The sequence below is a fragment of the Bombina bombina genome, chromosome 1 (assembly GCF_027579735.1).
Source record: "Bombina bombina isolate aBomBom1 chromosome 1, aBomBom1.pri, whole genome shotgun sequence".
In the NCBI taxonomy this organism is placed as follows: domain Eukaryota; kingdom Metazoa; phylum Chordata; class Amphibia; order Anura; family Bombinatoridae; genus Bombina; species Bombina bombina.
In genome coordinates this window covers 1367734060-1367756914 of record NC_069499.1, presented here as the reverse complement: position 1 = coordinate 1367756914, position 22855 = coordinate 1367734060, and the positions used below count along the sequence as shown (strand labels likewise).

Genomic DNA, 22855 nt, shown 5'->3' with positions numbered 1-22855 from the left:
AGCAATAGTATTGCAATAACAGTGGTAGAGACCTAGCATGTCACTGGATAACCCATCCAGTGGCTGTGACTATAGACGGAAGGAGCGACTACAGTAGGTGTAAATTAGAACTGTCGCCCAAATATTGAAACAGGTTGGGCCTATGGAATTTTATCATCCCGAAAGAAAATAATTTATCAGGTAAGCATAAAAACAGAATTTATGCTTACCTGATAAATTACTTTCTCCAACGGTGTGTCCGGTCCACGGCGTCATCCATTACTTGTGGGATATTCTCCTCCCCCACAGGGAAAGGCAAGGAGAGCACACAGCAAGAGCTGTCCATATAGTCCCTCCCAGGCTCCGCCCCCCCAGTCATTCGACCGACGGTTAGGAGAAAAAAAGGAGAAACTATAGGGTGCCGTGGTGACTGTAGTGTATAGAGAGAGAAATTTTTCAAACCTGATTAAAAAACCAGGGCGGGCCGTGGACCGGACACACCGTTGGAGAAAGTAATTTATCAGGTAAGCATAAATTCTGTTTTCTCCAACATTGGTGTGTCCGGTCCACGGCGTCATCCATTACTTGTGGGAACCAATACCAAAGCTTTAGGACACGGATGAAGGGAGGGAGCAAATCAGGTTACCTAAACAGAAGGCACCACGGCTTGCAAAACCTTTCTCCCAAAAATAGCCTCCGAAGAAGCAAAAAGTATCAAATTTGTAGAATTTGGCAAAAGTGTGCAGAGAAGACCAAGTTGCTGCCTCACATATCTGATCAACAGAAGCCTCGTTCTTGAAGGCCCATGTGGAAGCCACAGCCCTAATAGAGTGAGCTGTGATTCGTTCAGGAGGCTGCCGTCCGGCAGTCTCATAAGCCAATCGGATAATGCTTTTCAGCCAGAAAGAAAGAGAGGTAGCAGTAGCTTTTTGTCCTCTCCTCTTACCAGAATAAACGACAAACAAAAAAGAAGTTTTGTCTGAAATCCTTTGTTGCTTCTAAATAGAACTTTAAAGCACGGACTACATGTAAATAGTGTAACAAATGTTCCTTCTTTGAAACTGGATTCGGACACAAAGAAGGGACAACTATTTCCTGGTTAATATTCTTGTTGGAAACAACTTTTGGAAGAAAACCAGGCTTGGTACGCAAAACAACCTTATCTGAATGGAACACCAGATAGGGTGGATCACACTGCAAAGAAGATAGTTCAGAAACTCTTCTAGCAGAAGAAATAGCAACCAAAAGATTTCCAAGATAGTAACTTGATATCTATGGAATGTAAGGGCTCAAATGGAACCCCTTGAAGAACTGAAAAAACTAAATTTAGACTCCAGGGAGGAGTCAAAGGTCTGTAAACAGGTTTGATTCTGACCAAAGCCTGTACAAAAGCTTGTACATCTGGCACAGCTGCCAGTCGTCTGTGTAACAAGACAGATAAAGCAGATCTCTGTCCTTTTAGAGAACTCGCTGACAATCCCTTATCCAAACCTTCTTGTTAGAAAGGAGAGGATCCTGGGAATATTAATCCATGAGAATCCCTTGGATTCACACCAACAGATATATCCTTTCCATATTTTATGGTAAATCCTTCTAGTCACAGGTTTTCTGGCTTGGACCAGAGTATCTATCACTGAATCTGAAAACCCGCGCTTGGATAAAATCAAGCGTTCAATTTCCAAGCAGTCAGCTGGAGAGAAACTAGATTTGAATGTTCGAATGGACCTTGCACTAGAAGATCCTGTCTCAAAGGTAGCTTCCATGGTGGAGCCGATGACATATTCACCAGGTCTGCATACCAAGTCCTGCGTGGCCACGCAGGAGCTATCAGAATCACTGAGGCCTTCTCCTGTTTGATCCTGGCTACAAGCCTGGGAAGGAGAGGGAACGGTGGAAATGCATAAGCTAGGTTGAACGACCAAGGCGTCACTAATGCATCCACTAGAGTCGCCTTGGGATCCCTGGATCTGGACCCGTAGCAAGGAACCTTGAAGTTCTGACGAGACGCCATCAGATCCATGTCTGGAATGTCCCATAATTGAGTCAACTGGGCAAAAACCTCCGGGTGGAGTTCCCACTCCCCCGGATGGAAAGTCTGACGACTCAGATAATCCGCCTCCCAGTTGTCTACTCCTGGGATGTGAATTGCAGATAGATGGCAGGAGTGATCCTCCGCCCATTTGATGATCTTGGATACCTCTCTCATCGCCAAGGAACTCTTTGTTCCTCCCTGATGGTTGATGTAAGCTACAGTCGTCATGTTGTCTGACTGGAATCTTATGAATCCGGCCTTCGCTAGTTGAGGCCAAGCCCGGAGAGCATTGAATATCGCTCTCAGTTCCAGGATGTTTATCGGGAGAAGAGACTCTTCCCGAGACCATAGACCCTGAGCTTTCAGGGAATCCCAGACCGCGCCCCAGCCTAATAGACTGGCGTCGGTCGTGACAATGACCCACTCTGGTCTGCGGAAACTCATTCCCTGAGACAGGTGATCCTGTGACAACCACCAACGGAGTGAGTCTCTGGTCATCTGGTCTACTTGAATCTTTGGAGACAAGTCTGTATAGTCCCCATTCCACTGCTTGAGCATGCACAGTTGTAATGGTCTTAGATGAATTTGAGCAAAAGGAACTATGTCCATTGCTGCAACCATCAACCCTACTACTACCATGCACTGAGCTATGGAAGGCTGCAGAATAGAGTGAAGAACTTGACAAGCTTTAGAAGCTTTGAATTTCTGACTTTTGTCAGGAAGATCTTCATTTTTAAAGAATCTATTATCGTTCCCAAGAAGGGAACTCTTGTCGACGGAGACAGGGAACTCTTTTCTACGTTCACCTTCCACCCGTGAGATATGAGAAAGGCTAGAACAATATCTGTATGAGCCTTTGCTTTGGAAAGAGACGACGTTTGGATTAGAATGTCGTCCAGATAAGGTGCCACTGCAATACCCCTTGGTCTTAGAACCTCTAGAAGGGACCCTAGCACCTTTGTGAAAATCCTTGGATGATCTTTGTGGATAGGAATATGTAGATACGCATCCTTTAAATCCACGGTAGTCATAAATTGACCCTCCTGGATTGTAGATAAAATTGTTCGAATGTTTTCCATTTGAACGATGGAACTCTGAGAAATTTGTTTAGAATTTTTAAATCCAGAATTGGTCTGAAAATTCCCTCTTTTTTGGGAACTACAAACAGATTTGAGTAAAACCCCCGACCTTGTTCCACAGTTGGAACTGGGTGTATCACTCCCATCTTTAACAGGTCTTCTACACAATGTAAGAATGCCTGTCTCTTTATTTGGTTTGAAGATAAGTTAGACATGTGGAACCTTCCCCTTGAGGGTAGTTCCTTGAACTCCAGAAGAAAACCCTGAGAGACTATTTCTAGTGTCCAGGGATCCTGAACATCTCTTGCCTAAGCCTGAGCAAAGAGAGAGAGAGTCTGCCCCCTACTAGATCCGGTCCCGGATCGGGGGCTACCCCTTCATGCTGTTTTGGTAGCAGCAGCAGGCTTCTTGGCCTGTTTACCCTTGTTCCAGCCTTGCATTGATTTCCAAGCTGGTTTAGTCTGGGAAGCGTTACCCTCTTGTCTAGAGGCTGCCGAGTTGGAAGCCGGTCCGTTCCTGAAATTGCGAATGGAACGAAAATTGGACTTATTCTTAGCCTTGAAAGGTTTATCTTGTGGGAGGGCATGGCCCTTTCCCTCAGTGATGTCTGAAATAATCTCTTTCAATTCTGGCCCAAAAAGGGTCTTACCTTTGAAAGGGGTATTAAGCAATTTTGTCTTGGAAGATACATCCGCCGACCAAGACTTTAGCCAGAGCGCTCTACGCGCCCCAATTGTAAACCCTGAATTTTTCGCCGCTAACCTCGCTAACTGCAAAGCGGTGTCTAAAATAAAGGAATTAGCTAACTTAAGTGCGTGAATTCTGTCCATGACTTCCTCATACGGAGTCTCCCTACTGAGCGACTTTTCCAGTTCCTCGAACCAGAACCATGCCGCTGTAGTGACAGGAATAATGCACGAAATAGGTTAAAGGAGGTAACCTTGCTGTACAAAAATCTTTTTAAGCAAACCCTCCAATTTTTTATCCATAGGATCTTTGAAAGCACAATTGTCCTCAATAGGAATGGTCGTGCGCTTGGCTAGAGTAGAAACCGCCCCCTCGACCTTAGGGACTGTTTGCCATGTGTCCTTCCTGGGGTCGACCATAGGGAACAATTTCTTAAATATAGGAGGAGGGACAAAAGGTATGCCTGGCTTCTCCCACTCCTTATTCACTATGTCCGCCACCCGTTTAGGTATCGGAAAAGCATCATGGTGCACCGGGACCTCAAGGAACTTGTCCATCTTGCACAATTTTTCTGGGTTGACCAGATTGTCACAATCATCCAGAGTAGATAGCACCTCCTTAAGTAATGCGCGGAGATGCTCTAATTTTGATTTAAATGTCACAACATCAGGTTCTGCCTGCTGAGAAATTCTTTCTGTATCAGAAATTTCCCCATCTGACAAACCCTCCCTCACTGCCACTTCAGATTGGTGTGAGGGTATGACAGAAAAATTATCATCAGCGTCCTCCTGCTCTACAGTGTTTAAAACAGAGCAATCGCGCTTTCTCTGAAATGCTGGCATTTTGGATAAAATATTAGCTATGGAGTTATCCATTACTGCCGTCAATTGCTGCATAGTAACAAGCATTGGTGCGCTAGAAGTACTAGGGGTCGCCTGTGCGGGCATAACTGGTATAGACACAGAAGGAGATGATGTAGAACTATGTCTACTTCCTTCATCTGAGGAATCATCCTGGGCAACTTTACAATTTGTGACAGTACTGTCCTTACTTTGTTTGGACGCTATGGCACAATTATCACACATATTTGAAGGGGGAACCACATTGGCTACCATACATACAGAACATGATCTATCTGAAGGTACAGACATGTTAAACAGGCTTAAACTGGTTAATAAAGCACAAAAACCGTTTTAAAACAAAACCGTTACTGTCTCTTTAAATGTTAAACAGGGCACACTTTATTACTGAATATGTGAAAAACTATGAAGGAATTATCCAATCTTTACCAAATTTTCACCACAGTGTCTTAATGCATTCAAAGTATTGCACCCCAATTTTCAAGCTGTTAACCCTTAAAATGTGGAAACCGGAGCAGTTTTTTGTTTTAACCCCCTTACAGTCCCAGATACAGCCTTTGCTGCGACTTCACCAATCCCAGGGGGGTATATGATATCAAATGAAGCCTTCTAGGAACGTTTTTAGTGGATTCCAGACCCACACACATGCAGCTGCATGTACTGTACTCAAAAGTAACTGCACAGTAATGGCGCGAAAATGAGGCTCTGCCTACTACAGAGAAAGGCCCTTCCTGACTGTGAAGGTGTCCTAACAAGTGCCTGGTGCTAAAAAAATGTTATAAAAGTGTGAAATTCAACTTCAAACTGCACATAATACTTAAATAAAGCAATCGATTTAGCCCTTAAGAGTGTCTACCAGTGTATAGCCCATAATAAGCCCTTTATTCTGTTTGAGACTAAGAAAATGGCTTACCAATCCCCATGAGGGAAAATGACAGCCTTCCAGCATTACACAGTCTTGTTAGAAAATGGCTAGTCATACCTTAAGCAGAAAAGTCTGCAAACTGTTCCCCCCAACTGAAGTTCTCTCATCTCAACAGTCCTGTGTGGGAACAGCAACTGATTTTAGTTACTGTCTGCTAAAATCATAATCCTCTTTTAAACAGAACTCTTCATCTCTTTCTGTTTCAGAGTAAATAGTACATACCAGCACTATTTTAAAATAACAAACTCTTGATAGAAGAATAAAAAACTACAACTAAACACCACAAACTCCTCACCATCCCCGAGGAGATGCTACTTGTTCAGAGCGGCAAGGAGAATGACTGGGGGGGGCGGAGCCTGGGAGGGACTATATGGACAGCTCTTGCTGTGTGCTCTCCTTGCCTTTCCCTGTGGGGGAGGAGAATATCCCACAAGTAATGGATGACGCCGTGGACCGGACACACCAATGTTGGAGAAATGTTATTTTCTTTTGTACGATGATAATATCCAATAGGAATTCTATAATGTGGAATTTAATACGCAAGCTGACAGTCCATGTTATGGAAAGGGAGGGACAGAATAAGGCAGTTCCTATATTGCCGGACCCTGCGGCCTGGAGTTTCCTCCCAAAAAGCAAAAACATCAAAACAGAAAATCTTTAAAGAATGTGTGCAGAGAAGACATGATGCCGATTTACAAATCCATTCCAATGGATGCATAATTTATGACAGCACAGAACGTAGCAACTGAACTGGAAGAATGAGCTGAGATATACCAAGGAGAAGATTTCCCTTCCAACAAAAAGATCTGAAAATCACTTGATTGAACCAAAAGATAATGCTACCAGTAGCCTTCTTACCTGTACAGAAACTATAATAGAGAACAAACAAACTGAACTTTGTATCCTCTAGAGAGTTAAATATATTTCTCCAACATTGGTGTGTCCGGTCCACGGCGTCATCCATAACTTGTGGGAATATTCTCCTCCCCAACAGGAAATGGCAAAGAGCACAGCAAAAGCTGTCCATATAGCCCCTCCCAGGCTCCGCCCCCCAGTCATTCTCTTTGCCGCTCTGAACAAGTAGCATCTCCACGGAGATGGTGAAGAGTATGTGGTGTTTAGTTGTAGTATTTATTCTACTATCAAGAGTTTGTTATTTTAAAATAGTGCTGGTATGTACTATTTACTCTGAAACAGAAAGAGATGAAGAGTTCTGTTTATGAGAGGAGTATGATTTTAGCAGCAGTAACTAAAATCGATTGCTGTTCCCACACAGGACTGTTGAGCTGAGAGAACTTCAGTTGGGGGGAACAGTTTGCAGACTTTTTCTGCTTAAGGTATGACTAGCCATTTTTCTAACAAGACTGTGTAATGCTGGAAGGCTGTCATTTTTCCCCTCATGGGGATCGGTAAGCCATTTTCTTAGTCTCAAACAGAATAAAGGGCTTAATATGGGCTATAAACTGGTAGACACTTTTATGGGCTAAATCGATTGCTTTATTTAGGTATTTTATACAGTTTGAAGTTGAATTTCACACTTTTATAACTTTGTGGAACGTTTTTTTACGTCAGGCACTTGTTTAGACACCTTCCCAGTCAGGAAGGGCCTTTCTCTGTAGTAGGCAGAGCCTCATTTTCGCGCCATTACTGCGCAGTTACTTTTGAGATCAGTACATGCAGCTGCATGTGTGTAGGTCTGGAATTCATTGAAAAGGTTCCTAGAAGGCTTCATTTGGTATCGTATACTCCCCTGGGTTTGGTGAAGTCGCAGCAAAGGCTGGGGCTGGGACTGTAAGGGGGTTAAAATTGTAAACGGCTCCGGTTTCCACATTTTAAGGGTTAACAGCCTGAAAATTGGGGTGCAATGCTTTGAATGCTTTAAGACACTGTGGTGAAAATTTGGTTAAGATTGAATAATTCCTTCATAGTTTTTCACATATTCAGTAATAAAGTGTGCCCTGTTTAAAATTTAAAGAGACAGTAACTGTTTTGTTTTAAAACGGTTTTTGTACTTTATTAACAAGTTTAAGCCTGTTTAACATGTATGTGCCTTCAGATAGATCATGTTCTGTATGTATGGAAGCCAATTTGTCTCCCCCTTCTAAAATGTGTGATAATTGTGCCATAGCATCCAAACAAAGTAAGGACAGTACTGTCACAGATAGTAAAGTTGCCCAAGATGATTCCTCAGATGAAGGGAGTAGACATAGTTCTACATCATCTCCTTCTGTGTCTACACCAGTTTTGCCCACGCAGGAGACCCCTAGTACTTCTAGCGCGCCAATGCTTGTTACTATGCAACAATTGACGGCAGTAATGGATAACTCCATAGCAAATATTTTATCCAAAATGCCTGCATTTCAGAGAAAGCGCGATTGCTCTGTTTTAAACACTGTAGAGCAGGAGGGCGCTGATGAAAATTTTTCTGTCATACCCTCACACCAATCTGAAGTGGCAATGAGGGAGGTTTTGTCAGATGGGGAAATTTCTGATTCAGGAAGAATTTCTCAGCAGGCAGAACCTGATGTTGTGACATTTAAGTTTAAATTAGAGCATCTCCGTGCACTGCTTAAGGAGGTGCTATCTACTCTGGATGATTGTGACAACCTGGTCATTCCAGAAAAATTGTGCAAGATGGACAAGTTCCTAGAGGTCCCGGTGCACCCCGACGCTTTTCCAATACCCAAGCGGGTGGCGGACATAGTGAATAAGGAGTGGGAGAAGCCAGGCATACCTTTTGTCCCTCCTCCTATATTTAAGAAATTATTTCCAATGGTCGACCCCAGAAAGGACTTATGGCAAACAGTTCCTAAGGTCGAGGGTGCGGTTTCTACACTAGCCAAACGCACGACCATTCCTATTGAGGACAATTGTGCTTTCAAAGATGCTATGGATAAAAAAAAATTGGAGGGTTTGCTTAAAAAGATTTTTGTACAGCAAGGTTACCTCCTTCAACCTATTTCGTGTATTATTCCTGTCACTACAGCAGCGTGGTTCTGGTTCGAAGAACTAGAAAAATCGCTCAGTAGAGAGAGACTCCGTATGAGGAAGTTATGGACAGAATTCACGCACTTAAGTTAGCTAATTCCTTATTTTAGATGCCGCTTTGCAGTTAGCGAGATTAGCGGCGAAAAATTCAGGGTTTGCAATTGTGGCGCGCAGAGCGCTCTGGCTAAAGTCTTGGTCTGCGGATGTATCTTCCAAGACAAAATTTCTTAATATCCCTTTCAAAAGGTAAGACCCTCTTTGGGCCAGAATTGAAAGAGATTATTTCAGACATCACTGGGGGAAAGGGCCATGCCCTCCCACAAGATAGGCCTTTCAAGGCTAAGAATAAGTCCAATTTTCGTTCCTTTGGCAATTTCAGGAACGGACCGGTCTCCAACTCTGCAGCCTCTAGACAAGAGGGTAATGCTTCCCAGACTAAACCAGCTTGGAAACCGATGCAAGGCTGGAACAAGGGTAAGCAGGCCAAGAAACCTGCTGCTGCTACCAAAACAGCATGAAGGGGTAGCCCCCGATCCGGGACCGGATCTAGTAGGGGGCAGACTCTCTCTCTTTGCTCAGGCTTGGGCAAGAGATGTTCAGGATCCCTGGGCACTAGAAATAGTCTCTCAGGGTTATCTTCTAGAATTCAAGGAACTACCCCAAAGGGAAGGTTCCACATATCTCGCTTATCTTCAAACCGAATAAAGAGACAGGCATTCTTACATTGTGTAGAGGACCTGTTAAAAATGGGAGTGATACACCCAGTTCCAACTGTGGAACAAGGTCTGGGGTTTTACTCAAATCTGTTTGTAGTTCCCAAAAGAGGGAAGTTTCAGACCAATTCTGGATTTAAAAATTCTAAACAAATTTCTCAGAGTGCCATTGTTCAAAATGGAAACTATTCGAACGATTTTATCTACAATCCAGGAGGGTCAATTTATGACTACCGTGGATCTAAAGGATGCGTATCTACATATTCCTATCCACAAAGATCATCATCAGTTCCTAAGGTTCGCCTTTCTGGACAAACATTACCAGTTCGTGGCTCTCCCATTCGGACTAGCCACTGCTCCAAGGGTTTTCACAAAGGTGCTCGGGTCCCTTCTAGCGGTTCTAAGACCAAGGGGCATTGCAGTGGCACCTTACTTGAACGACATCCTAATTCAAGCGTTGTCTCTTTCAAAAGCAAAGGCTCACACAGACATTGTTCTAGCCTTTCTCAGATCTCACGGGTGGAAGGTGAACATAGAAAAAAGTTCCCTGTCTCCGTCGACAAGAGTCCCTTTCTTGGGGACAATAATAGATTCTTTAGAAATGAAGATTTTCCTGACAGAGGTCAGAAAGTCAAAGCTTCTAAACGCTTGTCAAGTTCTTCACTCTGTTCTATGGCCTTCCATAGCTCAGTGCATGGAAGTAGTAGGGTTGATGGTTGCAGCAATGGACATAGTTCCTTTTGCGCAAATTCATCTAAGACCATTACAAACTGTACATGCTCAAACAGTGGAATGGGGACTATACAGACTTGTCTCCAATGATTCAAGTAGATCAGAAGACCAGAGACTCACTCCGTTGGTGGCTGACCCAGGATCACCTGTCCCAGGGAATGAGCTTCCGCAGACCAGAGTGGGTCATCGTCACGACCGACGCCAGTCTATTAGGCTGGGGCGCGGTCTGGAATTCCCTTAAAGCTCAGGGTCTATGGCCCCGGGAAGAGTCTCTTCTCCCGATAAACATTCTGGAACTGAGAGCGATATTCAATGCTCTCCGGGCTTGGCCTCAACTAGCAAAGGTCAGATTCATAAGATTCCAATCAGACAACATGACGACTGTTGCTTACATCAATCATCAGGGGGGAACAAGGAGTTCTCTGGCGATGAGAGAGGTGACCAAAATCATCAAATGGGCGGAGGATCACTCCTGCCACCTATCTGCGATCCACATCCCAGGAGTAGACAACTGGGAGGCGGATTATCTGAGTCGTCAGACTTTCCATCCGGGGGAGTGGGAACTCCACCCGGAGGTGTTGCCCAGTTGACCCAATTATGGGGCATTCCAGACATGGATCTGATGGCGTCTCGTCAGAACTTCAAGGTTCCTTGATACGGGTCCAGATCCAGGGATCCCAAGGCGACTCTAGTGGATGCATTAGTGGCGCCTTGGGCCTTCAACCTAGCTTATGCGTTTCCACCGTTCCCTCTCATTCCCAGGCCGGTAGCCAGGATCAAACAGGAGAAGGCCTCGGTGATTTTGATAGCTCCTGCGTGGCCACGCAGGACTTGGTATGCAGACCTGGTGAATATGTCATCGGCTCCACCATGGAAGCTACCTTTGAGACAGGATCTTCTAGTACAAGGTCCATTCGAACATCCAAATCTAGTTTCTCTCCAGCTGACTGCTTGGAAATTGAACGCTTGATTTTATCCAAGCGTGGGTTTTCGGATTCTGTGATAGATACTCTGGTACAAGCCAGAAAACCTGTGACTAGAAAGATTTACCATAAAATATGGAAAAGATATATCTGTTGGTGTGAATCCAAGGGATTCTGATGGAGTAAGATTAAAATTCCTAGGATCCTTTCCTTTCTCCAAGAAGGTTTGGATAAGGGATTGTCAGAAAGATCTCTAAAAGGACAGATTTCTGCTTTATCTGTCTTGTTACACAAACGACTGGCAGCTGTGCCAGATGTTCAAGCTTTTGTTCAGGCTTTGGTCAGGATCAAGCCTGTTTACAGACCTTTGACTCCTCCCTGGAGTCTAAATTTAGTTCTTTCAGTTCTTCAAGGGGTTCCGTTTGAACCGTTACACTCCATAGATATCAAGTTGTTATCTTGGAAAGTTCTGTTTTTGGTTGCTATTTCTTCTGCTAGAAGAGTTTCTGAATTATCTGCTCTGCAGTGTAATCCGCCCTATCTGGTGTTTCATTCAGATAAGGTTGTTTTGCGTACTAAACCTGGTTTGCGTACTAAACCTGGTTTCCTTCCAAAGGTTGTTTCCAACAAGAATATTAACCAGGAAATAGTTGTGCCTTCTTTGTGCCCGAATCCAGTTTCAAAGAAGGAACGTTTGTTACACAATTTAGATGTAGTCCGTCCTTTAAAGTTCTATTTAGAAGCAACAAAGGATTTCAGACAAACGTCTTCTCTGTTTGTCGTTTATTCTGGCAAGAGGAGAGGTCAAAAAGCTACTGCTACCTCTCTTTCCTTTTGGCTGAAAAGCATCATCCGATTGGCTTACGAGACTGCCGGACGGCAGCCTCCTGAACGAATCACAGCTCACTCTACTAGGGCTGTGGCTTCCACATGGGCCTTCAAGAACGAGGCTTCTGTTGATTAGATATGTAAGGCAGCGACTTGGTCCTCTCTGCACACTTTTTCCAAATTCTACAAATTTGATACTTTTGCTTCTTCAGAGGCTATTTTTGGGAGAAAGGTTTTGCAAGCCGTGGTGCCTTCTGTTTAGGTAACCTGATTGGCTCCCTCCCTTCATCCGTGTCCTAAAGCTTTGGTATTGGTTCCCACAAGTTATGGATGACGCCGTGGACCAGACACACCAATGTTGGAGAAAACAGAATTTATGCTTACCTGATAAATTACTTTCTCCAACGGTGTGTCCGGTCCACGGCCCGCCCTGGTTTTTAATCAGGTTTGATAAAATTCTTTCTTTAACTACAGTCACCACAGCACCCTATAGTTTCTCCTTTTTTTCTCCTGTCGGTCGGTCGAATGACTGGGGGGGCGGAGCCTGGGAGGGACTATATGGACAGCTTTTGCTGTGCTCTTTGCCATTTCCTGTTGGGGAGGAGAATATTCCCACAAGTTATGGATGACGCCGTGGACCGGACACACCGTTGGAGAAAGTAATTTATCAGGTAAGCATAAATTCTGTTTCCTTTAGGCTACTAAGGATTCCAAACAAAGAAGGTATAACAATTCTTGTTTGAAATTTAGTGCATAAACAATTTTAGAGAAAAAACATAATGGGTAAGAACAGTCTTATGCTTTTGAAAACCCAGGGGATGGGGAAAAGGGTGAGTCACAGGAAAGCAGAGCATTTGGAAAATATTTTAGCTGAGATAAAAATAATAAAAAATAACCTCCAGGGCAAAATATATAAAAAATAAATTTAAAAAATGCTGAACATAGGTTCAAGGGAGGTCCTTGGAAGAACTAAATACAATTCTATGAAGGAGGAAAAGGTCCAACAACTGGCCTAATTATCTCCAAATCTTGAGCAAAGATATAAAAATTATAAAGACTGGCTAAAAGAACTGAACCCCCCACACACACACAAATGTGGCCCTTCAAGGAACGGACAATCCCTTCTCAAGACCACCTAGCAGAAACTGAAGACTCCAACAGATCCTAAAGAAATGCCAGGAAAAAAAGCATTGAAGAGCACCATTAAAAAAAAAAAAAAAAAAAAAAAAAAACCACACACACCAACTTCCAAACTTGTGGAAAATTATTTGGGAAACCGATTTCCTAGTTCCAAAGAGAGACATTACCTAAGCCAAGTAAACTCTATTTCTCGGAATTAGGTGTTCCATCTCCAAGCCGTTAAAAGAACTGCTTTCTTGATTTGCAGTGTGTCAAACCAAAGACACAAGTTAGCCTGAAGAAATTAAAGCGGCAACTTACCATCCGAACCAGTTCAGTATACCAGTCTGAAGCAGACTCCTGAGTCAAGCAAAATTTCTTGGAAGAAAACCAAATTAAAGAAAAACAGATGAGTTAAACAAGAAATTCCATGGACTTTATAAGGCATCTGTCAATTGTGCCTTCAGATCTGGCACAGTACCTGGAAGGTCACAGTTAAAATAGAAAAACATCTGAATATATCCGGTAAATTACTGAGACTACTCCCCTGGGAGAACAGAGGACTGCTGATAAATACACACTTCAAGTATGTTATCTATATGACACACGTGAACTAATGCCCTCTAGTGGTGAAAAGGTGTCAAAATGCATTCATATAAGAGGCGGCCTTCAAGGTCTAAAAAAAAAAATAGCATATGAACCTCCTAGGTTTAGCTTTCAACTAAGAATACCAATAGAATAAAGCAAAATTGGTGATAAAAGTAAATTGGAAAGCTGTTTAAAATGACATGCCCTATCAATCAGGAAAGTTTATTTTGCACTAGACTGTCCCTTTAAGTGATTGATAAGATTCAAAGTATTTTCTGCATAAGAAAAAAGGACATGTTATACAAATATATAAAGGACTTGCTTAAAAGTGAGAAAAACAGCACTCACAACTGTATTCAAACTAACCCTTTGCTTACAATACTGAATTAAAGGGAAAGGAAAGTCGAAATTAAACTTGCATGATTCAGATAGAGCATGTCATTTTAAGACACTTAAATTCACTTCTATTTTCAAATGTGCTTTGTTCTCTTGGCATCTCTTGTTGAAAAATAATATTTGCATATCCTACGCTAGTAGTAGCTACTGCTAATTGGTTCCTGCACACATTTGCCTTTTGTGATTATTATTATTGGTTATTTGTAGAGCGCCAACAGATTCTGCAGCGCTGGCTGACTAGATGTGTTCATCTTGCTGCCAGTAGTCCAATGTTGTTCCTTCAGCAAAGGATAACAAAAGAATGAAGCAAATTTGATAATGGAAGTAAATTGGAAAGTTGTTTAAACTTGTATGTTCTAGCCAAATCATAAAAGAAAGGTTTGGGGTTGCCTATCCCTTTTCGTAGACCTAGTCTGCATACAGTGACTACCTATGCCTTTGTAGTCCTTGCCCCCAAGGCAGAACATGCAGTGATCTGAGATGTCATCGCAGAAAATGCAGCATGTCTGCAGAAAGAACAGGACACAAACAGGAACTGTTGGCTCTTTAACTTTGCAGTGCTGCTCCACATTAGGCTGTTCTCTTCAAACAGAGCTGTTCTCTGGCTGCACAGTGAAAGTTTTTTTTTTAATCACAGTTTATCCAGAGCAAAGTGCTGTTAGAAGTTAAAGGGACACTCAATCAAAACCTTTCCAATTTGCTTCCATTAACAAAATGTGCACAGTCTTTTTATATTTAAACTTTTTGAGTCACCAACTCCTACTAAGCATGTGCAAGAATCAGCGTGTATGCATTTGTGAATGGCTGCAGTCACATGGTAGGTGTATGCATTGGTGATTGGTTGATGGCTGTCACATGGTGCAGTGGGAGTGGAAAAAGACATAACTTTTAAAATTGTCAGGGAAAAAAATCTACTACTCATTTGAAGTTCAGACTAAGTGCTATTGCATTGTCTTGTTATCTTGCATTTGTTGATTATGCAAATCTACTGTGTTGACTGGTCCTTTAACAGTCAAATATGCAGTAGTGCATTGATTGACTGGCTCTTAGAGATTGTTTCAAGCCCGTCCCCTAGCCTTTCACAGCTTGCAAAGCTGTTTTTTTCTGAATGTACGTTTGTATGAGCAGTGTACGTTTTTTTATTACTACTTCTATGTTAGACTATGTCTGCAGCTAATTTGCAATGCAATTATTGCACTATATTATAAAACTTGAAATATTGCTTTATTCTCCAGTTGCACATTGCAATTGAACTGGTGCTTTAGTGTAACTGCCAATTTTAAAATATAATTTTATTTAAAAATGGACCTGCAGAAAAAAATTCTCTAAAAAAAATCTCATCGCAGAAAGTGAAAAAAAGTTCTGCCTCTGGGGTCCTTGCTACATGTCTTGTGTACAGATATAAATATGAACTGAAGCAAATAATGAAAAAACACAAGACTGATTGATTAATATGCTTTGTAGACATACATCCTTGGCATATGACTGTGCATACAGTGTACAGTACATGTATTTAACAAATAATGTAATTAGCTATGTTCTGCCAATACAGAAACATGGCAATAAGACATATTTAATAAATAAAAAACATTAGCATATTCTTTTTATACACAATCTACAATGCATAATATAAAAGGAAAATGCAATTAGCAGATAAAGCATGCGATTAGTATGGTATGTCAAGACAGATCTCTATTCCCTACAATAAGATACATGTAAATAGTACTTCTGTTTATAAAGAATTTATACGATGTACCAGAATGTAACTGGATAGCAAATAAGGTAAGGTAAGTAGCCTGTTGAGTATACAGAATCTCCAGGACATTCAATAACTCCTTAAGGACCAGCGACGTACCCTGTATGTCGCTGGCCTTTTTTTGGGACTTGATTGTTTTATAGCGCGGTCTTGCCACCAGCGTTGAGACTGCTCTATTCCACAAAGCCTGCTGGAGGGAGGGCATTAATAGCGTGTTCTTGCTAGACTTGTGCTATTATGTCCTGAAAAAAACCTTAACGACCAGTGACATACAGGGTACATTGTGGTCATTAAGGGGTTAAAGAGCATTTAATTAGTAATGAAGGTATAAGTAATCATTATGTTCAATGAATACAGATCTAAACTGTATATAATAAAAAGGTACATGTATTTAATAACTAAAAAAGCATAATTAGCATGTTCTGTTTATACAGACTTTACATTGCAGATAATAAAGAACATGGAATTAGCAAATAAGATACATATGATTAGCATGTTCTGAAAATATAGAATCTACGCTGCATATTGGGTAAAATAAAATACATGTCTAAGTAAATAAGGTACAAGTAAGTAGTATGTGCTGTTAAACAGAATTTACAGTGCATACAATAATGTACGATTAAGTAGTATTAAGATACATGAAATTAGTATGTTCTGTTACAAACAGAAACTTGACTATAATAGATCTATGAAATACTGTACATAGCGTTATTACAGAATAACACCAAGTTTGAACTGAATGGAATGGTGACCCCTTACAAATATATTTGCACATATGTCTTATGTACTATGACATAAATCTAAAGAAACCTCAGGTTGTGCATATAAAACGTCAATGTGTGTAAGCTGTACATGCAAGTTATAACTTCCCTTTGACAAAGAAGGCATAATACAAAATAATACCGTAATATGTAGATTCTATTTAGACTTGAACACAGCTCCTCACATAAATACACATGAGCTCTGATAGAAGTTGAGCTGCTTGTATAAAAAGAAAGAGCAGGTATGCATATTTTAACCTTGTGGATATTGCTGTACCTAATATTAAGCAAACTGGTCATGCAGTAATCATTTAAAAAACAGATGTGCACATGTTGTTATTACCGCCTATGTATTGTTCTGTCAAAAACAGGACACACATACATATAGCCAACTATATGGTATAAACTTCGTATAAACCATCAATAATTGATTATACAGAAGTTGCACAATCATGCATAGAAAGATATTGTGTGCATTGCCAAAACAGTATCTACATATTTAAAAGGTGCTTGTGTATATGTAATGAGATGTATGTTCTGAAGTAGACATGTGCGATTCGGTTCAGTTCGGAAATTCGGATCGAACCGAATTTCCGAATTCAAATTTTGCCGAATTTTCCAAATCGAATCGATTCGTAAATTCGGATGGCCATTGGATTACACAGTATGTTAGGTTAACACCTAATATACAGTATAATACTAGTCTTATCACACCTAACACTTACCGAATTTACGAACCGAATCGAACCCAGCCGAATTAAATTTCTTCAAATCCGAAACAAATCGATTCAAAATTTTCCGAATTCGAATCGATCCGAACTTCGAAAAATTCCGAATCGATTCGAACCGAACTGTTTCGCCATGCACATGTCTATTCTGAAGCATATGCAAATAAATGTGTAACTAGGGTTGCACCGATACTAGTATTGTTGCCGATACCGAGCATTTGCACGCGTACTTGTACTCGTGCAAATGCTCCAATACTTAAAGTGAATGTAAATTTTGATGCTAAAGTGCCTGGTTTTTAAAACTTTGATTTAAAATAGGGGCACTTTAATTCATCAAAATTTACATTTCACTCCTGTTGTGACAAAAAAAAAAAAAACTTACCTTTTAATCTTCACAGCAGCTCGAGCTTCCTCTGGTCTCACAAGCCATTTCTGATGTCAGAAATGATTGATAGGTCTTCCTCCAATCACAGCTTCCCCCCCGGGGGAATCAGTGTCTGATTCAACACTGTGATTGGAAGAAACCGGATGCCTCATTTTAGACCCAGGAAGAGGCTTTGAAATGGGTGCAGGAAGCTGGAGCTGCTGTGAAGATTAAAAGGTAAGTTTTTTTCACAAGCAACTTTCTAGTTTACTCCTACTATTATTTTTTCTTCATTCTCTTGCTATCTTTATTTAAAAAGCAGGAATTTAAAGCTTAAAGGGATATTCCAGACAAAATTGGAAACCACATGGGTGCATTTCGGTATTGAACAGACACAATTTTGTAATATGCTTGCATTAGCAAAAAATGCTTCTAATAAAAGCTATAGCTGTTTCAAAAGTGTATTTAAGTATGCACTGTGCACCAGCATTTTAAACACAGCACTTGTTTAGAGAGCCTAAGGTGCTTGTACCATCTGGTAATTACTCAATTTGTTAATTGCCGACATGATACAAGCCCCACTGATGATCTGAGCAGCTGGATTATTTAAAATTTGGGTGCAGTGACAATATCTAGCTATGCTTCACATGCAAAGAAAAATGCCAACACTAAAACAGTGATAACTTAGAAGCATTTTTGCCAATACATGTACAGGGTTTCAATTTACAAACATTCCTTCTGGAACCTAACCCCGGCGTAAACTGAGGGCTACCTGTATTTTGAAAATATGTTTCTTTTCAAAGATGTAATAAATCTATGTGCATTTAATTTTTGACTGGAATGTCCCTTTAAGAGACAGCCCATTTTAGGTTCAGCACCATGGATATCGCTTGCTTATTCGTGACAACATTTAGCAAACCAATAAGCAAGCATAAACCAGGTTTTCAACTAAAAATGGGCTGGCTCTTAAGCTTTAAATTTCTGCTTTTTAAATAAAGATAGCAAGAGAACGAAGAAAAATTGATAATAGGAGTAAATTAGAAAGTTGCTTAAAACGGCACGCTGTATCTGGATGATTAAAGAAAAAAAATTGGGTTTAGTGTCCCAATACATCCAGATCTTCCACTTCCTACCCATGCCCCATCTTGTGGCGTTTTTTCAAACTGCATGTTCCCATTTCAAAAATTGTTCACTTATTTTCTGCCAATACAAATTGCTGTTATTTGTATTATTGTATCCTAATACACATTTTTAAATAAACAGTGGATTTTTTCATTTTCTGGGGTGGGGGTATCCCCCCAAGGTGGAGCAAATTATTTATCAGACACTTTATTATTAGTCTGCACTGTGTTTGGGAAACTGTCACATGACATTAAAACACTAAGTGTCGGCAATTGGTATTGGTGAGTATTTGAAAACAGTATCAGTACTTGTACAGAGTCTTAAAAAAATGGTATCGGTGCAACACTATAACCATACACAAAATCTAGGAAACATTGTCTAAAATCCTTAAATTTGTATTTTCTGTAAACACAGAATCTAGCTTACATACAAAAAATACATGTAATTAGCCAGTAGAGGACTTGTTCTGTCGGAACAGAAACTTTATGGTGTACACTAAGTTACATGCTAACCACCAAAAACACTGCCATTGCTTTATGCAGATTGATTTTAGATCAGAAGTTGCTCTTGGTGAAATATGCACTGGAACAGGACAGACACCCTTTGCATGGACAATAGCTTATGGCATCTGCATGTACAATGTGAGGTAGCACAAACTATGCATAGCTGATTAACCTTACAGATAGGAACAGTTTGCAATGTATAAAGAGGTATTGCAAATAAAGTATTTTCTGTAGATCTACCCTCTATTAAATTTGATATAATCACAGGGGGAACAGACGTGTGAGACTGCATAAATAAAAAAAAAAAAAAAAAACTGTTCAGATACAACAATGTGAATAATGAACAATAAATGTTATATATTAAATGAGTAGCAAAATGTCTACTGTTATAGCCACTTTCTAATACAACTCAGACACAGGGTTAAATAAGAACAGGCAATGAGAGAAAATAGTGAAAGGTTCACTATAAGCTATTTTAAGCCAAACTGAGCTCCTACCCCTATCTGCAGCCATTGTGAAGGTACTCACCCCCTCAGAAAAACATAAGTTATGCTTACCTGATAAATTTATTTCTCTTGTAGTGTATCCAGTCCACGGATCATCCATTACTTATGGAATATATTCTCCTTCCCAACAGGAAGTTGCAAGAGTCCACCCACAGCAAAGCTGCTATATAGCTCCTCCCCTAACTGCCATATTCAGTCATTCGACCGAAAACATGTAGAGAAAGGAAAAAACCATAGGGTGCAGTGGTGACTGTAGTTCAAATGAAAAAATTACCTGCCTTAAAGTGACAGGGCGGGCCGTGGACTGGATACACTACAAGAGAAATAAATTTATCAGGTAAGCATAAATTATGTTTTCTCTTGTTAAGTGTATCCAGTCCACGGATCATCCATTACTTATGGAATACCAATACCAAAGCTAAAGTACACGGATGATGGGAGGGACAAGACAGGTACTTAAACGGAAGTTACCACTGCCTGTAAGAAACCCTTTCTCCCAAAAATAGCCTCCGAAGAAGCAAGGTATCAAATTTGTTAAATTTGAAAAAGTATGAAGCGCAGACCAAGACTCCGTCTTGTAAATCTGTTCCACAGAAGCCACATTTAAAAAAGGCCCAAGTGAAAACCACAGCTCTAGTAGAATGAGCTGTAATCCCTTCAGGAGGCTGCTGTCCAGCAGTCTCATAAGCTAAATGAATTATGCCTTTTTAACCAAAAAGACAGAGAGGCTGCCGAAGTCTTTTGACCTCTCCTCTGTCCAGAATAGACAACAAACAAGGTGAACGTTTGATGAAAACTGTAGTAGCTTGTAAGTAAAACTTTAAAGCACAAACCACGTCCAATATTGTGTACTAGACGTTCCTTCTTTGAGGAAGGATTAGGATACAAGCATCGAACAACTATCTCTTGAGTGATGTTCTTGTTAGATACCACCTTAGGAAAAAACCCAGGTTGGTATGCAGGACTACCTTAACCGTACAAAGGACCAGATAAGGAGAATCACATTGTAACACAGATAACTTGGAGACTCTACGAGTCGAGGAAATAGCTACCCAAAAGGAACTTTCCAAGATAAAGATTGATATCTATGGAACAAAAAAGGTTCAAACGGAACTTCTTGAAGAACCTTAAGAACCAGGTTTAAGCTCCATGGTGGAGCAACAGTTTTAAACACAGGCTTGGATCTAACCAAAGCCTGACCAAATGCCTGAACGTCTAGAATACCTGCCAGACGCTTGTGCAAAAAAATAGACAGAGTAAAAATCTGTCCCTTTTAAGGAATTAGCTGACAACTCTTTTCTCCAAAACATCTTGGAGAAAAGATAATATCCTGGGAATCCAGACTTTACTCCATGAATAACCCTTGGATTCATAACAATCAGATATTTACACCATATCTATGTTCAATTTTCCTAGAGACAGGCTTTCATGTCTGTATTAAGGTATCAATGGCTGACTCGGAGAAGCCATGCTTTGATAACATCAAGCATTCAGTCTCCAAGCAGTCCATCTCAGATTGATTCTATTTAGAAGGTTGAAAGGACCCTGAGGTAGAGGGACCTGTCTCAGAAGCAGAGACTGTGATGGAAAGGATGACATGTCCACCAGATCTGCATACCAGGTCCTGCGTGGCTACGCAGGCGCTGTCAAAAACACCAAAGTCCTCTCCTGCTTGGTCTTGACCTCCGGAGGAAATCCCACTCCCCCAGAAGAAAAGTCTGACGACTTAGAAAATCCACCTCCCAGTTCTCAACACCTGGGATATGGATAGCTGATAGACAAGAGTGAGTCTCTGTCCAGTGAATTATTGTAAGACTTCTAACATCGCTAGGGAACTTCTGTTCCCCATTGATGGCTGATGTAAGCCACAGTCGTGTATATTGTCCGACTGAGTATGATGTACCTCAGAGTTGCTAACTGAGGCCAAGTCTGAAGAGCATGGAATATCACTCCCAGTTCCAGAATATTTATTAGAAGGAGGGTCTCCTCCTAAGTCCACTATCCCTGAGCCTTCAGGGAGTTCCAGAATGCATCCCAACCTAAAAGGCTGGCATCTATTGTAACAATTGTCCCATCTGACCTGCGGAAGGTCATACCCTTGGACAGATGGACCTGATATAGTCACCAGAGAAGAGAATCTCTGGTCTCTTGGTCCAGGTTAAACAGGGGAACAAATCAGTGTAATCCCCGTTCCTCTGACTGAGCATGCATAGTTGCAGTGGTCTGAAATGTAGACGTGCAAACGGTACTATGTCCCTTGCCGCTACCATTAAGCCGATTTCATTCATGTACTGAGCCACCGAAGGGCGCGGATGGGATGAAAAACACGGCAGAAATTTAGAAACTTTGACAACCTGGACTCCGTCAGGTAAATTTTCATTTCTACAGAATCTATCAGAGTCCCTAGGAGGGAAAACCTTGAGATAGGGGATAGAGAACTCTATCCTTGTTCACTTTCCACCCATGTGATCTCAGAAATGCCAGTACTACGTCTGTATGAGACTTGGCAATTTGGATGTTTGACGCCTGTATCAGGATGTCGTCTAAATAAGGGGCCACTTCTATGCCCCGCGGCCTAAGGACCGCCAAAGCGACCCCAGAACCTCCATAAAGATTCTTGGGGCTGTAGATATCCCAAAGGAAAGAGCTACAAACTGGTAATGCCTGTTTAGAAAGGCAAACCTGAAAAAACTAAGGTGATCTTTATGCATCCCAATGTGAGGATAAGCATCCTTCAAATCCATTGTAGTCCTCTATTGACTCTCCTGGATCATAGTTAAGATGGTACGAATAGTTTCCATCTGAAATGACGGAATTCTGAGGAATTTGTTTAAGATCTTTAGATCCAAAATAGGTCTGAAGGTTCCCTCACCTTGGGAACCACAAACAGATTTGAGTAAAAACTCTGTCCCTGTTCCTCTCTTGGAACTGGATGGATCTCGTACACAATGTAAGAATGCCTCCTTCTTTATCTGGTTTGCAGATAATTGTGAAAGGCGAAATCTCCCCTTTTTTGGGGGGGGAATCTTTGAAATCCAGAAGATATCTCTGGGATATAAATTCCACTGCCTAGGGATCCTGGGCATCTCTTGCCCACGCCTGGGCGAAGAATGAAAGTCTGCCCCCTATAGGATCCGTTACCGGATAGGGGTCCGTTCCTTCATGCTGCCTTAGAGGTAGCAGCAGGCTCCTTGGCCTGCTTATCTTTGTTCCAGGTCCGATTGTCTCCAGACCGCCTTGGACTGAGCAAAAATTAGACCTTTTTT

General features: G+C 41.3%; 1 protein-coding gene across 6 annotated transcripts in view; it reads right to left on the bottom strand.

Moving 5' to 3' along the window:
• Positions 1 to 22855, bottom strand: part of CRTC2 (CREB regulated transcription coactivator 2) — a 377120-nt gene that overhangs the window by 336595 nt on the left and 17670 nt on the right. The window contains exon 1 of one of the 6 annotated variants that reach the window (XM_053704142.1): positions 15705 to 15832. The exons of the other annotated variants lie outside the window; for them this stretch is intronic. The gene's annotated coding sequence lies outside the window, so the exon portion shown is untranslated. Of the gene's footprint in view, positions 1 to 15704; positions 15833 to 22855 lie in introns of those variants that run through there. 6 annotated transcript variants of the gene reach the window in all.